This window comes from Embiotoca jacksoni, unplaced genomic scaffold (assembly GCF_022577435.1).
Source record: "Embiotoca jacksoni isolate LCO1_2020_lvr unplaced genomic scaffold, fEmbJac1.0.p SCAF_49, whole genome shotgun sequence".
Classification (NCBI taxonomy): Eukaryota; Metazoa; Chordata; class Actinopteri; family Embiotocidae; genus Embiotoca; species Embiotoca jacksoni.
The window spans coordinates 844,686-862,869 of record NW_027185402.1 but is presented as its reverse complement, the minus strand read 5'-3'; the positions used below and the strand labels follow the sequence as shown (position 1 = coordinate 862,869).

The 18,184-nt window shown below is 42.2% G+C and overlaps 1 protein-coding gene across 1 annotated transcript in view; it reads right to left on the bottom strand.

Annotated features, from left to right (window-relative positions):
- ppargc1a (peroxisome proliferator-activated receptor gamma, coactivator 1 alpha) overlaps window positions 1-18,184 on the bottom strand; it is a 258,307-nt gene that overhangs the window by 226,156 nt on the left and 13,967 nt on the right.

Here is an 18,184-nt window from a genome sequence, read left to right as displayed (position 1 = left end):
CTTCTCCTCCTCCTCACCTCGCCTTGTCCCAAAGCCCAGCACAATACATCAACGGGTGTCCAGACCGCCGCTCTGTAATAACTCTGCAATCTCTGGAGGAAATGCTCTGTCACAATGCATGAGACAACATCTTTTTTTAATCAATTGAGCGAAACAAACAATGCACACTGACAAACGCTGCCAACAACCACCAAAACCACGCCGAATGAAGAGTGATACACAAATGGAAAACTAAATTACTGTCACCATGTATCCGAGCACAGAATTGGGAAAGAATGAAAGCAGAAGAGGGAAAGACGACAGTGGAGGGAGGGTGGGGGAGGGGGACGGAGAGACAGGAAAAAAAATAAATAAATCATTAAACTACACCCATTCTAATTTTGTTCCTTTCCATCACTTTCAATTATTAAACACCGCCTTTAAGAGTGAGTTACTTTATAACTACAGAAAGACCAATAGTCCCTAAAGCTGCACGTTACATTAGTAGACGATGTGGAGAGCAAACGACTTTCATTTAGCTTTACAGCTGACTTGCTTTTATGTCCCTCTGAAAACTATCCTCACAGCCAAATGGTCACGTGGAAGAGAATTAGAGTGGGGGGAGAGGAGGGGATAAAGATAGATGTGAGGAGGGAGTATATCAGTCCTCGAGCACAATGGCTACAATTAATCATGAACTGTGTTATTTCTTATCAGGAGATTATTTAGGGGAGGAGGGGTTGAGGGATGAAAAAGGTGAAAAGGGATTGTTCAACACCGGAGGGGTGGGGCGGGGGGGGAGCATGGAAGTGGTGTGAATGCTGGCTGCCGGCTGTGGTTGTATTGCAGGAGCTGGAGTTTACTGCTCTCTCAAAAGTTGTCAGCCAACAGTCAATGTAGCAATGACTTCTTCGAGTCAATATTTTAGACAGAGACCAGCGGACTCTGTGAATAAGATTCAAATAAATTCCTTGCTGGGAAATTGGAGGTTTCAACAAGTGAAACTTCCATATTCAGGTCCAGAAGTAAGAAATCCTCCCTTAAAAATCACATCAACATTCATAATAACCTACGTAGCCAAAAATCCAGCCTTGGATCTGAAAAGTCAAACCAAAGCAGAAGTGCTTTCAAGTGCAATAACACTACAGGGCCACAAGGGGCTGGCTCCAAAAATTAAAAAAAATCTTCCTCCAAGAGACTTGCATTCAAAAATATCAACTTCTCTTATGAAACACAAAGCCTACAAGGTTATTGGATACATTCCTCTCGTTTTGATCAATGTTCTGCGAGGCTTCTGAAAAATTATTCCACAATTAGATAGTGATTTGATTTTTCTCCTCTATGTCTCATGTTTTCATTTCAATAACTATTGAAGTGATCTGATGTCACAGTAAAAATCTAAGATTAGAGTTAAAGTCTCAAAACTGAACTTTTCTAGATCTAATGATGCCATATATAACCAGTCAGAGGGACCAAACCAATACATTTACTGCTAATATGTACTTTTACTTTAAGTTGGGTTTTCATGCAGTAGTATAATTTCTAATGGAGTATTTTTACATTGGTGTATTGGCAGAATCTGAATACATCTTCCACCAAAAGAAGTTACCCTCTAATCGAGAAGGAAGAGCAACAGGTTTAACAAGAAAAAAAAAAAAAAATTGAAATTTGTGCATATTCTGATATATTAATTTAAAAGAATATCACCATGAAACATTTATGAAACTCCAAAAATAATCGAGTCCCCAGTCATCTCAGGGCAAAACCTTTATAGAGCAGAAGTGTATTTTTGCCGTGAAAAACAAAAATCAATAGAAAGCATACCGCGGACCCCGGGAGCTGCTGATGAGGGCCTGTCACCTTTAACTGACCTTTAAGTAGCTTTAATTTGGTACTTCTATCAAGAGCAGGATTTGCAACAGGATGCATCAAACAGCTAAGAGGAAGTAATGATTGCAGTGGTGTAATCCTGAAGTGGTCACAGTTAAAATCCACATAAATATGAGAATTCTTTCAAGTGAGAGGTATTTAAGGGCAGGTGGATCTCGGGGCTATGTTGGCTTGTCATTAAATAGCTCACAGCTCAGCATCATTCAGTCCTCATGAGCACTGCGGGCAAAATAAGCCTAGGCAAAGCAGAGGTAATGCCAGAACCTCACAATATTTTGGCTAGGTGGCGCTTGACTGTTCCACCATCAATATGGGATCAAGTACCCTCTCTAATGGCTCTAATATCGATGCCCTGCACTTACAGAGGCACCGAGCCTCCAAAATGTCAACAGTGGCATTTTATGTGCTAATGCCATATGGGTGCAGTGGGCTGGTAAAAAGCTTTTCCTCTTGCACGCTACGCTCAAATGCTAATACCTCGCCACTCTCTGGTCCGCTTCACTTTCAGTCCCCGTTATGCTAGATTAGCGGCTGACGTCTCACAGCAAGCGGCCCAGCTTGCGTTGATACAGAGGAAGTAGTTTCGCGGGTGGCCATTCTGACTCAACCCCAACAGATTGGTGTGCCGTACAGAGTGAGTACACTCAGTGCTCTGCCCCCCTTCCAGTTCAGGTTCTGCACGGCAGCAAGGTGAAGGACCAAGTGCAACCTGTGCGGCATGTTCCACACAAATCAAAATTATGTAATAGCCATATTTTGCACCCGGGAATAGCAACGCGGGCCTGGCACGGTGTCGGGGAGCGATGCATGACAGCACCTGAGAAGTGTGACAAAACACAAGCTGCAAGAGTCACCGTTCAACGCCAAGCTCGTTTTTCTTGTTCATTTTGTTTTAAGATTTTAGACCTTTGCATAAAGAAAAACTATTTCATCCAGCAGGTCCTACTTATTATGTGCTTGTTTGACAAAAAAAAAAAAAAAAAAAATCCACTCCTGTTACATCATTTTGGTTTGACTGCGTAAAGATAATCTTCCATCTGTCACCACAAAATCTGAAACCCAAGTCCGGTGGTGACGATAGGTAGAGTGAGACTTGGTCTAACGGCTTTGCTCTTTGACAGGCGCACAGTCTCTTTGTTCCTCATCACACTCCGTAACCCAACTGACGGCCATGACTCATTTTGTCACTCATCTCCCACACAAAGGCTGTCCTTGCCTTTTTGCCCTGTCAACTGACTCGCTCTAAATCTTTCTGTAAAGATGGGAATAGCGCTCATGCTTTCCTCCCAGAATGGATTCGAAATTAGGTAGATAACCCCTGGAGCTCTTACTCTTTCTGCCATGCCTTGCACACTAGTCACGACCTGCAGGTGTGCCAACGCCTCCACAGTCCCCCCCCACTCGTACCCCCATTCGGCCTGTGATGTGACAGGAACAGAGCATACTGGTTCTCTGCAAATTGCAGAGTGTAAAAAAAAAAAAAAAAAAAAAAAAACGCTGAGGCCCCGAGAACGCCGGTGTTTATCTGCTCTGAGATCTGCACATGAGCTGACTGATCTAAAGCAAGCAGGGCTCGGGGCAAAATGAGATTTCTAATCCTAAACAAATTCTGAAGCAATGCGGAACAGAAGAGCAGAGCTCCCTTATTTACATAGGTTGGTATCACAAACACAAAGCGACAGGGAGGCGGTGGAGGGAGGCAAAATGTCAACCTTGTTTGAGTGACCTCGTAATGCAGATTAACACCGACATAATCTGCCATTTAGACAAGATCGGGTAATCCTGCAGGTTAAGATTATTTGAATATCAATAGCTTGTAGGCCCATTCACAAATTCATTAGGATGACCAAACCATTAAAGGAGTGAGAATTCCTTTTGTCATGCCTGAAAGCGGTGCTAAAATATCAGTCTAGCTGTCACTGAGATTTGATCAAATTCATGGTGGCAGTGTGCTGACACGTAATACTTAAATACTCTGGCAGTAAAGGAGTCAAAAGTCCTGTTTGTGTCCTATATATACTGCAAATGTACAGTTCATTTTAGTTTCACAGTAAACTGTAAGGCCATCTTCTCCGCCGTTCCATCTTCATTCGATAAAATATATTATAATTGTGTTCATTCGCAGAGATTTTCCTTCTGCCACTAAATGGTTAAGATAACGCCCACACTCAAACTCACTGAGTATTCAAGCATATCCATCCGCTGAGAACAATCTGGAAACAGAGTATAATTCTGATTTTAGATCTGCATTAAAAAAAAAAAAGAATTTGATCTATACTAAATTAATTAGGCCCGGTTGAGTGAATGTAGTGGGGGGAGCAAGTGGCTAATCAAAGATGGTCTTAAATCATCAATTGTTCTACAACACCCCCCACGGTGAGCCCAATGAAACACTATTAAAATTTTAAAAAATGACCATCATTTATTGGTCAGAACTTGAAGCCAGCTGCCGGAGCAGAGGCCCGATGGCTGTTCCCAGGCCTGTCTGAGCCCACGTCCTCGCAGGCCCCTGCAGCAACACCAAGATTAACAGCTCTGCTTCGCTTTATGAAAATAAACATGCAGGGGGAATAACAAGGAGCCAAGCTACTTCAAAAAGTTGATCTGTGCACTTTTCTTTCTGTATTTAAGCACCTAGTATTAAAATATTAGTTTATAAGAGCAGTTTATATATATATCATATGTTTTAAGTTGACTTTCTGGCTTTACACATGCGTTTGTTTGGTTTTTTTGAAAGGTGAAGTGACTAAAATAGAAAATGTACTTGCAAAAATAAGTATTTCTATCTTTTTTTTTTGTTATTTACATCCTAAACTGCCAGTCCAACCTACACACCTATCTCATACCGTAGTTGGCCGGCTGTGTGGAAATGAGAGGAGCCAGGATTTGTACTTTCCTTCTTACCCCTCTTTTAATCATTTGGTACACAACTACTTAGGGCACTTTTCATGTGTACGACTAAACACGATGCTATCAATGGCTCCATAGAGGTTGCCTCCCCACCCCCCACCCCCGCTTCCCTGTCTATGCTGATTTTTCCCTCAGCCTTCCAGTGTGGCTGTTTAAAACCCATTAGATTTCCAAAGTGTCTTAAGAACTAGTTCTGAGATTATTTTTTTTTAATTAAATTTAATAATTTAATTAAACATTTTAAATCAAAGAATTTTTATGCAAGGCCAGAAAAAAAGACTTTAAACGGAAGAATAAATTACACGATAACAACTATCCCATTTTATAAAGTCATATAATGTATATAACAGCCTCTCTACGTGGCATGCTTTACACAACACAACGCATACAGTTGCCCTTTCGTAACTCCCGACCTGATGCTCAGGGAAACAGCTTTCTTAGCAGAGATCAACAGTCCGGTTCAGCTGACTCAACCTCGTGACCCAGCCAAAAAAAAATGTCCCCTTTTCATTTACATGGAGGGCAGTCAGCTGGCAGCGTTTCCACACCATGAGACCTTGGCACGGGCTCATGGACATTCATGCTCTTGCTGGCACTGGCATCAGTTCCCATTCTAAACCTATGTAAAGATCCAGGGTGACGCAAGGCAGAGTATTTTGGGATGAAAATGCGTGGGTTCCCAGAGACTGACTGGATGAACACGATTCCTTCCAATTCCAGCATTCCAGTGGAGAAGTTATTTTTGGCCGATGCTTTACAAGGCGGCAGGCACAGCGGAGAGAAATACCACACAGTTGGAGGAAACGGGTGCATGACACATCTGACACTGTATGTGGTCCTGCAGCCAGGGATAGGTACTAAAACGGCTGTATTGTACGTATAGTCCTGGCCTTGCTTTTGGCTGGAGAACAAGTCTAATTTTGAGGGCGCGATATTGTTCGCTGCTCCTAAAATAAAGATTGGCTTCGCAGCTTCTGACAGCCCTCAGACGCCAACCCTGATAGTAAGATTATATTACAAACCTCTAATGTGATAATAAGGAGACGACTATGCATATCTGCCTTATTTATCCTGATGAATTCGATTATACTCGTGTTTTGGCAAATGAATGTTTGTCTTGCATTTTCTGCATGTAGAGATGAATAACAGGGTGCAAGAATCAATGTGAATAGAACAAATAGCAGATTCTGTTGGCTCAGGAACACGCTGCACATTGCAAATATAGAAGGACACTTTTTTTCATTCTCTAAATCATATCTTCTCTTGCACAGAGAGACTCATTACATTATCAACGCCTTCCTGGGCGTCGTGCCATGTCCTAGATTTACACAGCACACCTTGCACACTTCACTCATCTAGTCAGAGCAAAGAAATAGAAAAGAGGCGATCAGTCCTCGAAAAAGGAGCAAACAGAGTTTTGTCCGTGGTTCACGGGCTACCAGTTTCCGGGTTTCCTGTTGCAATGCTTTGTGCGGACCTTGCATTTTCTCGGTTCCTCGGTTTCGTGTAAAGCGATCCTGGCACACTACTGTTCCGGACCATCTCGAGTGATCCATTACTCAGCCATGCCAACTGCGCCCTTTTAAGTCGCCCAGCTTTGGCAGCATGTAGAACAGGCACACAATCAGAAATTCCATCCCGGGTGCCTCTCGCAGCACATGTTTCTATTGCAAATCAGTGATTTTCTTCTTTCCAAGGGTCCACAAGCACGCTCGCTCAAACCCCACATGGAAGACCCTCAAGTTTAAGTCTCCATTAAGTCTCCATCTGAGAATTAAACCATTTTGAGGCGCTGTTCAAGGCTACGACGCTCGCCAGTGTATATCACTCATAATAACCTACAAGCGAAACAGGTAATTCACCATGTGAATGTATTCAAATGTGTTTGTCCTCAGGCTTTATAGAAACTAAGCCAACGGAGAGTCTGATTGTATTCAGACAAGGACAAATGGGGAGAGTGCATTCGCTGAAGCTCATGTAATAATTAGCTCCTGTCAGACCCAAGAAAGGTTGACGGTTGAGTGGTTGAAACATTAAAGTTAATACTTAGAGAAAAAGAAGGTGAGGGCCAAATGTGAAACATGACACAGCTGCATGTAGTCTAATCATCCCGTCTTTGACACGGTGCTTGTTCAGCAGTTAGTGGAAAGGTGACAGGAGGTGATGAGTGGGTGGATCAGAGAAGTGGTTCAAGTAAGGCTAACCTAACTCACTTTTTTTCTCATTGTGTGTGTGTGTGTGTGTGTGTGTGTGTGTGTGTGTGTGTGTGTGTGTGTGTGTGTGTGTGTGTGTGTGTGTGTGTGCGTGCGAGAGAGAGTGTTGTAAGGCCCGGTGCTCCACGGCTCGTTCTCCTAATCGTGCGGAAACTCAGACTACTTACAGGAGCAATGAGGGAGGTAATGAGAAAGTAATTTTTACTAATTTCAGCCAGCTCCACTTCCATTCTGTATGATTGTGTGTGCCGTCTGCACCATTACGGGCAACATCTGCAACGACTCGCCATGCGTACGCCACCAAGAAGAGAAGGGGGGGGAGAGAAGAAAGGAAGGGGGAGGGAAGTAGAGGAGAAAGACTACAAGCTGGCGAGTGAGTCTTGATGGAGCTTGAAGAAAACAAAGTCTGCCAATCCTCTGTGCTCATACTGCCTCCTGTTGTCGTGATTCTTACTCATCAAGGTGGTCTGAGACAATGAAACCCTGTGCCGAGATGTTTTTTGGTGTTTTTTTTTTTACTCTCCCGGCAAGTCTGTCGCCAAGCAGCTGCCGCTAATCTCTGTTAGCAGAGCCCCACTAAACAGCTGACTACAGCCTTTAATCTGGTCCCACCACAATCATTACCTCCGGAGCCAGGAGGGGAGACGGCTAACACAATTGCAGAAGAGTAAACAAATGAAACCTGATTTGTGTCCATTTCTCTGTCACTCTTCTGGCTTCCATGTAATCTCATTTGAATATTTGTTGAGGAGCCAAAGTCGCTATCGTTTCATCAGGCTGTTGCATGCGTGTTCCACAGCATGATTGTCTGAGTTAGTAATTGTCCGCATCAACTCCCAGCAATCATTGGCTTTGAAACCGTTGGGCAACTTTCAAGTCTTTGAGCTTCATGTGTTCCTCGTGCTTTGTTTCACCTTTGACTTCCGAAAGTCATTCATAACTTCACCAACAACAAGACGATAAATGGTTATATTTGTTTTTCCTGAGACTAAATGACGAGTGAAAACTTGCTCGGCTTAGATTTTTCTAGTCAACTAACGCTTTGTCGACTGTCGAGGACGGCCGTAATTCTGACAGCAGAAATGGAGCACAATTTCTGGGGGCGGCCAATCTTCCCAATTCCGAGCTGCCTGAAAACACTGTGACCCTAAAAGGACATTTCCGCAATGTGCTTCGACCTCTTCGAGCCATCAGTGGCCCCTGTAGCTCCCACAATAGGCAACAGGTGGATATGGACTCCAGTTTGCTCTATCATTTTCATACAATACCTCCATATAAAAAAAACAAACAAAAAAAACACCGCGGTGGTCCCACAGATGACAAACATGGACACAAATTGTCTCTGCAAAACATTGTTTCCCATGTCAGAACCAGACGAGTTCATCATACCGCACGGTGAAGGTGTTTCTTTCTCTTCTGGAATCACAAGTCGCTGGCTCGGTCCCAGTTCTTACATGAAAGTCTGCGATTTGACTCCTCCACCATGAGCACATGAGGGAACAAGTCCCCGTGAAATTAAAGTCGGGGAGGTTTCAGAAGGGTGTAAGGAAATGCAGAGAAGCCCCTGTGCTGCAGACTGCAGATTACCTCTGTACGGCGTGAGGGCCGCTGGAGAGCCAGCCGAGGCAGCCCCCTGTGAGGAGCCCACAGGGAATACGTTACCTTCAACTTGACAATGACACCGAGACATTTTGTTCTTCGCTTCTCTGAGGGGAAAAACTGGACTTGTTTGGCGATCACAGGGGTTTTGATGCTTGCTGTGTTATCAGAAGATGCAGTGCTTTGCCATTATTGTGCCCCTGCGCTTATTATAGATTCCATTAAGATGGCAGTTAAATTGGATGTCCCCATCAGCTCTGGAGCATGTTGTTTGTTTTAGACAACGGAATGCTGAGTCACAGAAGTATTATTAAGTCTTTCAGAAGATAACAGATGAATTAAAGCAGCAAAGCAAGCAAGAGGCTGCTGGCTTCTTCTTCTTTTTTTTTCTTTTTTTTTTACCTGCCAGCTTTATTAAGAAAATGAGAACTCAAAACACTGTTAAGCCACAATCTATATTTAAGATAAATTTGTGTTATTCCGATTTTTTTTTGTTTTTGTTTGGTGAAAATGTTTTAAAAGGTGGAAACGTCAATGACAAGAATGCAGCAGAGCAATGCCACTGATAACAGGCAGGAGACTGACAAAGTGGACACTGACGATACTTGAGCGTTCAATGCTCGAAGACGTCATAAATAAGTTTAGATAAGTTTACGTTTTTTTGTCTTTGGTTTTTGGTTTTTGGTTTTGCAGCCTGAAAACACAGTTGTGGTTTAGCATCCCTTCTCTCTTCAGTTCCAGGCACAGCGGACAGCAAAAAGCTCTGATAAACACGCCGTAAACCAGTCCAGAACCAAACAGCAGACATGCAAAGCTAACAACCACCTGGGGAGCATTTAACCACTGAAGCAGCAGGTATTTCCCTTGGGACTTGGTGGAGACCAAAATAGAGTGAGAAGGAGAGTAAATAGCATTATTTTCAGTAAGCTTATTACCCCCGTAAAGGAAGTTATGTTTTCGGTGCAGTTTGTTTGTTTGTATGTGTAATTGTCAGCAAATTACAGAAAAAGTATATCAGCCCGATTACTGTGAAACTTGTTGGAAGAAGCCAATAAATGTTAGTGGATTTAAATCACAGGGCAGATGTACAAATTATTTGTCACTTTCATGGACATTGTGAGCATTTAGACTTCATCGACATGTCATACATCTTTAATCCAGTCGATGGCAGTAAAGTTCAACAGTGACAAAACATATGCCATTCTAGAAATACACTGGTCATGTACCACAATCTACATTCACAGACACCATCAATCCTCTCAAGTACTTTCTCAAACTGAATACAGAGAGCAGTCATTATGAAGCCTCGGAGGGACAGAATTTCAAAATGTAATCACTGTGAGTGGAGTGCCACACAAAGGTACTGCAAGGAGACAGACAGGGTCAGGAAACACTTTATAGTATTTTTGATGGTCGACCGGCCCACCATTGGAGCGACTCACTTGATACTGTCTCAATATTTGCGATAGCCGGTACACCACTTTCCAAAACGGTACAATTGCAACATTGCCACTATTGTAAATAATACAGTGGTTGTGGTTTTAACATTTTTCATATCACAGCAGAGTGGAGAGTTGGCTTTGATGCAGTTCTGCCGAGTTCTCTTCTTGGTTAAACCGTTTCATTATTTTGTACTTCACTATATATAGGTAAACATGATATATTTGCAATGTAAGTGTTGAATTTTTCATTTATTGGAGGTAAACAAATTTTCCCGTGTGGGACATTTACTTTTAATTTTTTTTCCCCTCGACTTGTATTACTTTGAACTGAAGTTCAACTTGCCATTTGTTGTACATCATCTGTTTGGAACCTCAAGTAAAGTTTCGGTATTCTGGCTTCAATTCCTTGATTTTTACATTTTATATGAAAATCATGTTTTAAATTAAACTTAAAAATAATCTTGAAAGAGGCCAGATGATGGGGCGACCCGATAGATAGTTAGACACAATTTCCTGTCTGTCTACACTGCCGAATAAAGGCCAAAAAAAAGTTTAAGAAAAAAATCAAGATAACACACAATGAGCAATAAAATCTGAAGTGAGCTCTGATTATAAAAGAAGAACGCATGTAATGGAAGGTGTATTATTGTCAATCTAGTACTGTTTTTTTCCATTAGTACATTGTGTGAAATGTGCGCAAAGACACGGGATCTTCTTCTGTATCTGCTGCCAATACTGTTAATAATAGCTGCATTCCCAATAAAACAAGATACAAAATTGATAAAATTCTTTAAAATCACATCCAAGCAATCATCCAAATCATAACAGCACTGTGTGGGAGTCCCGTGACTACATTAAAAATAGAAAATATGAGACTACTAACGGCTATACTCAGACATAGTTTCTTACATACTCATCCTGCAAGTCTCTGCCTGCAGCAGATCGTGTCATATGACCTACCACCTCTACTTTGATGAAAATGAGATATAATAAGGCACATTCGACCCTACTTTGAAGCAGATACCAAACAAAAACTTTAAAAGCAATCTTGCAGAATCCCCGTGAAAAGGTGACGGTTCAAATGTTTGAGCAGCAAAACTGACCTCCTATGTAATCTTCTTCAACTGACGGGGTATTTCTTCCCGTGAAGCCCGACAACAACAACTCCGAGCGCACAGTAATATGGTGGAACTCCGATGCAACCAATCTGAATTCTCCACCGCAGCCACTTCGGGCTTTTAAGACATTTTCCTTGCATGGCTGAGGAAGAAGCACACTGTAAATGAAAGATTAGTGTGATTGTGTTACATTATTGTGAGGTTCCCCTCTCAGCTCGGGCTGATTTGTGAGCCTGTTCAGCAATGTTTCCGGCACACTCCCTTTGTAATAGATGTACTGGGCCTTGAATTGTTGTGCAGCAGAAGCAGTTCAATTAATACAGCACCACCATAAAATAACTATTGAAATGACAAACGGGGAAATGAATAAGCATTTGCCTCTGCAGGCGCAGGGAGGGGAAAGCGTGTCTGCTGAAATTTATGCTGGCAAATCAAGCGCTTTTGGGGACGATGATGCCGTCAACGAAATATATCCTGCTGTCACACACAAGAAGGGGCAGGTAAAAGATGAACCCGTTATCTCTCACACCATCGACTGATGATGGCTCATTTGAATATTTACAGCTGCATCAAAGGCAGGTGGAATGATCTCCTATCATTAGGCCACAGCCATTCGGAGCAGCATAAAGATGCATCAGAGATAGCGGTATAAAAAAAGAAGTCGGCACACATTGCTCTCAGCTATCTCACACAGTGATGGACAGCAAAGCCCGAAGGTGCCAGATGCACAGAGTTGACCATGTGGTAGGATGGAGAACGCCCTCGCGCTCTTGTCAATATTCATTTCCAGCAGCATTGACAAAAAGCTGCAAGGATAAATATGCAAGAAGGCTGAAGGAGGTGGAAGCAGGGAGAGTCAGGACTCCTGGTTTTAGTCAACAAGCCCGCAGTGTTCGCTGCATGCTGATTAAACACTCAAGTGCAGGATGACTAAGTTATGTCTGACAACTGCGAGGTGAAAAAGAGTTTTTAATTTACACTCTGCCACATCCAGGAGGTCGTCTAGTCTTAGTCACGGCTGCTGTTTTTACTCGCTTTAATTGGACTAAGGTGTTTTTGACTCTCCAAAGCTGAGTATTTTTGGTAGAGCATGTCACTGCTGGTTCAAAGTGTGGTATTCGGTTGTGGTTGTCTTCTGACATTTCCCAGCAAGACTTAATTCAGACTTAATGGCTATCATGTGCAAGGCTGGGAATTGTAAAAAAAAAATAAAAAAATAAAAAAAATTATAAAAAAAAGATACATAAAAGATGCAAATTTAAATGGAAATGATCTGGTTCAAGGTGAGATAATCCTGGCATCACTTAAAAATATATACATATCAAATTGCAGACACATTTCCCTTTCAGCAGTGGCTTGCAGGAAAATGGATGATGTCCAGAGTGTAGTTCACATGGGTTTCAATTAGCAGTGTCTAAATGAATTAAGGGGTTTAAAGCCATTGCTGTTCTAGTGGTGGTATTAACCTGGTGCTTCTCATTAGCCACCCCTGGCTGATAAAGAAAGGAAGGGGAGCGGCGGTGCAGACAGACACCTCTTGCTGACAACCGGTGACAGAGTGGATCACACTGCCTCATGAATAGTAATGGCCGCCAACATGTCCCACTCTCCCCCCATGTGAGAAGTGACGGATTCCTGTGTCAACAGGGCCCATGGCTAGGGAAGAAGGACTGACAACTGACTGAGGTATTCGGGAGGGAGGAAGAATGGAGGGAGAGAGGAGAAAAAGAAAAAAAAAATCCAGTCCTGACATGAAGGCTGCATCATAAGATTGTTTGTCAGTCAGAGCTGCATTCATTGCCTCCCTGAGAGTGAGTAAATAAACACTATTTACAGGGAGAGGAAGTGAGACTAGATTGCTACGCAGCGCCTTTGGCGTGCACGGAGAGGTGCTGGCGTGTCTCAATAAATCAGGCTGAGCAGCCACTCTTAATGCACTCCCCAAACTATCGATAAGGAAAAGGAGAGGCAAACGCGGCTTTTCTGCCGAGTGATGTCACTGATAACCCGGCGGGCGCACACTCTTCCTGACTGGCCGGGTCTCAGCCAATCAATAGCAGCACAATGCCCTCGCTTGGCAAACGCACAGGTGAGCGGAATGTCAAATAAGCAGCGAGAGACCGAGATGAACAAAGACCAACTTTCTAATAGAGGCAGAAGTGGCAGCCCCGGCTGCGAGGCTTTAGACAGGAACCACCAAAAGCATTTTTGAGTAGAGCAGTTGGACATCACACTTTAACCATGTGTGCAGTCTGGAAACGGGGAACCACACCGCACGTCTGGATAAAGCTTTTTTCTTTTCGCATCAAAATCTGTTATTTTTTGTCATTTCCCAACAGGGGGGGTGGAGCAGGGAGCTGGTGACTGAAATCTGAGCACAGCCGGCTCCGTGAATTGTTCGTTTGTTCCTCGTGAACTCCCCCGGCTCTGGACAGGGTCTATAACTAGTTGGTACAAAAAAAAAAAAAAAAAAAGGTTACAGGTTACACAGGCAGTCAGTAATCGAATTTGTCCGGAGAGGCCAATTACAGAAAAAGCAACATGTCTTAGGCCTTTTAACACAGCAGAGCACAACAGTTTTTTTTAAAAGAAAAAAAAACTCCCTCCATCCATCCACAGTCCTTCATCCTATTTTAAACTGAGCTCTACTCTCCACACGGTTGCCATGTGTATTTCTCACACCCAGGACAAACTCATCCCTCAGCATTTTCTCTGCCACACAAGGAAACCATGTCCAAATAATCCAATAAAAATTAAAAAAAAATCAATTTCTTCACAACGGTGTCCTGCTGGTATCTGCATGCCAAATACCAAACCTGCCTTGTGGCAAAGTCACTGATTAGCCTTTGTACTGTAAGACCAATCACCGTGGTAAAGTCTCTCCTGGCACACATTTGTCCTCTCTCTGTCTTTCTTCTAATACCTGCTCTAAACTGCTTTGAACCAGGAAAAATTTTCACAAATGTTTTTTTTTTTTAATACAATAAACTTTATGAACGCAACGTGTCCCTCACTGAAAACCTCTCATATTCACAATCAGCAGACTAACTCACCAACAGGTACACAAAGTAATAAGGCTGCGCGATGAATCGTATTTAAAAACACGATCTCGATGTTGTCTAATTTCTAAATCACAACGATTCTGCTACATTTTCTTGAGAGACACCAGCTCCATCAAAACAAGTGATTCTACTTTCACCCTCAGCCAATGACAGCGCGGTGTTAGTCAAGTCAGCTTTACTGATAAGGCACATTTTAGTACAAGACTTGAAACATTCAAGCCATGAAAAACAAAATAGGCACTAAAACAAAATTAAAGAAATTAAAACAATATTAAGCTAAAACTACTTATGAGACTGCACATGAATATACGCAATATATAATCTTTTTTCTTTAATCTAATTAAAAAGGGGCCTAATCTGGAAATGCCACCAAAAGCAAACGTTTCCGTTGGAATTTGAACACTGGTAGGTAAGTAGTTGATGACCTGACCTGGAGCGGGAGTTTTGGAGCTGCCACTGAAAAAGCCAGTCTGGGTGTAGGAACGACTAAAAGCTGCTGGCTCAGTGGCCATAACTTCCATGTGAGGCGTTAAGGGGACTTCTGTGAATTGTAGCTACAGAATCCAACCACAGTTACACTCACTGCCTCTAAACTGCCTGAAAAAAAATGGATATCATCAACCAGTATCGAAGTCGAGATATTGTTAGCGGTATCAAACCATTTTTGAACAGTACCCAGACCCAATCTGGGTTAAGGTCAGGGTTAGTTGTGTCGCAAATCTTGATTTAGCAGATAAAAATCATTCTTACTAAATAGCCCCAAAGAAAAAGTTGGTGACGTGACAGGATTGACGTGGAAATTGTCACCGAATACATCTGAATTGAATCCGTTTTAAATCAGTATTTCCATGATCTAAATGTGAGGACCTTGCTGGGGGGACGTCGCGGTCCGGGGCTGAAGACGGCACACCCCGCTGACCGATATTTCACATCTCGCTCTGACTGCCAGGGATGACACATCCAAAAAGATCTCTTTCGTGAAAGAAACCACTGTCGTTAATATTGGATCTCCCTCCCTCTAGATTGTCCTTATCACACACAAAATGTGCAGCGAGGCTGACATGTCATGGTGCTGTTTGTCAGACAGCCCTCAGATGGAATGTTTTCTTTTTTTTTCCCAGATCCAACTGAAATGAACTATATTTTCAGGCTATTTGTTGTCACAAATTCAGCCATTCTTCACATGGATGTGATATGCGCCTTGTCCCAGCTGTCAAAGGCTTACTGGTGGCAGAATGTTTTCGCGTCTTAAATGAATGATAAAGCGCGCTGCAACAGCTCAAAACTGATGCTATTTGGAAAATGAAACAGGTTCAATAGTTAAAGAACTGTGGCCACTGAGCAATACTCCTTTAAAGCTGGTGACAAACTGCACTGACGCACGCTCCATTAGATAATCTTTGACTCAATTTGTTTCTATATTTATGTTTCGAGTCATTTCAGCCGGCTGAAAGGAAGGAAAATGTTCCTTCGAATTTAATTTTCACAGCAGAAAAATGAGGGGACGCTAATCTAAAATCTCAAAGAGCATATTAAAAGCAGCGCAAAGACATTTGCTCGGCATTGAAATTTATCATGTTCCATTAATGTTTTTTTATTGTTTCCACATTAATGCGATCGCTGCATCACAGCAGCTGATCGTAGGTGTTTGTACACAAATGGAATCATTTGGTGTGTGTGTGTGCTTGTATTACTCGTGTTGTGGGGACATACAGTAAATCTGTTCATACAGTCACATTATGGGAACCCGCCCCCCTTTGGGAACAAAAAAAAAGTCTCCATAATGTAAACCATTAAATCTGATTTTGAAGACTTGGTTTAAGGTTTTAAGGTTAGAGTAACAGTAGCTATATATAGTTCAGATTAACTAAATCTCCACAATACAGCAAAAAGTAAGTGCGATGTCCTCTGAAGTGACGAAAACACAACAGCAGTGTTTGTGTGTGTGCGTGTGCGTGCTGGGGTAAAGGATAAGGGGGGATCATTATGAATTCTGAAAAGCTGAGCATTATTTCCGGCATCAATTATTCAAGTGTACAGCCTGTTTTTGTAATCGCTCTCCTATTGTCCGCTAAACGTCCCAAATCACCACACGGTCGACATGAAAGAAGACAGAGTGCTTGCTCAGCAGGAAACGATGAGATGGCATTGCTCTTGGGGAAGTTTTTTGTTTTGTTTTGTTAAGATGGTACGAGTTTTAAACAGTCCAAACTTTACATCGTGCTATTTATCCGTTTCACATGAAATGAAGGTGATAATTTGAATAAACTGCCGACTGAGACGAAAGGTGCAAAAATGTATCCGTTGCATACGCAGAAGAATGCTGCATATGCAGACTTGATTTCATCAAAATAAGACTGAGGGTGATTTCAAATCTGCTTTGTTTGGTCCAGACCTTCAGACCTTTCAGTTTGGTCTGAACCAAAACAGCAGGAGTGAAAAGTGCCTTGGATCACGGCGCGGACCAAAGGAGGTGGTCTCAGCCGGGATCAAACTATATCATGGTTCGGACTTCTGGATCAAAGTCAGGAGGTGGAGCCAGGCTGTTGTCTTCCATTAAAGAACAGAAGTTAAAAAAGAAACGCAAGAGAAAGTAAATATGAGCCGCAGCAGCACCTTGGGAGAGGAGGAGACAGTATTTAATTGTAAATATTATTTCTAAAAGTAAATACCATAACAATCATTGTATGGTGCCAAATAAATTAATATGTTACTTAATTTTTCTCTATTTAATTGAAAAATTCTGTCGGTCTTACTGACAAAATACTGACGTCAGACGCACCCCCGACTACAAACCAATCAATGGAGAGTACAGGAAGACACAATCCTCGTAGGTGATGATGACAGGACGTAGGTATTTCACTCAAAGTCCATTAATACGCTCGCAAAATTGCACCGTGAAGCTAAAACTCACCGGATCAAATGTCTAGAATGTAACAGAAACCATGAGTCTTGATCCTCGGTCCGAACTTTCAGGTAGGAAACCATCGCAGTGTAGCGTATTGCCATGCTAGTATTAGTATGAAACAAAACACAGAGCTGAGACGGATGAGAAGGGCATTCACTTTGCAGTGATTTGGTCGGACAACAATACGAGGTATTGACCTGATGACATCAGTGTGTGTAAAGATTAACAAAGATATTATCCAACACGAAGGTACAAGACTTCATAATCCATCCAATATTTTTAACTCGAGACCAAAAACCCCAAACACAAACTCTTAAAAAGTTATGGGATCACCAAAGTCATGAGAAATCAACACTTGGAAACCATAAATGCCTGAAAATTAATGCAAACCCATCCAGTGAATTGGTTGGAAATCCATCCAATAAGTTGAGATATTTCGAGGTGGACTGACCGACAAACATACGTTGCCATTGATAGAGCTAAAACAAACATAACTTACAGTAACAAATCTCATAAACTGACACCAAATATCCCTGAATGATTCATGTTCAGAACAAACTGAACACCTAATCTCTCCTTCCTTGAAAAGCTAAGTGAGTGTACTGTTCAATTTTGTGCATAAATGTCCATTTTTGGTCGTAAATAAAATTTACTTCTTTTCTTCGAGATGTAATCCACAAAAGACCGAGCACAACAATCATAATGCCGGAATCATTTGTCACGGGGACTCGACAGCATCAATCCTCGGCCGTTCCATTTAATCACATTTAATCAATCACTTCTGCGATCACTTTAAATCTTGTTTTGTTGTCACCCGCTTTATTTTGAAGTTGGATTTTGTCCATTGACAGTCACCAGTCGCATCATTTATTGTCTGGTTTGCAGCAAACACAGAGGTTGATGTTCTTTTCAGGGGGGGTTACTCTTCTCTGGCAGCTGGACGGCTCCTGGTTAAGGAATCAATTTGACTGGACAGCCTTACAAATTGCATAAAGAGACAAAGTTGTCCTTGGAGTGCGCCACAATTGATTGATGGCTCGACACACTAGCACCGTAAATCCTC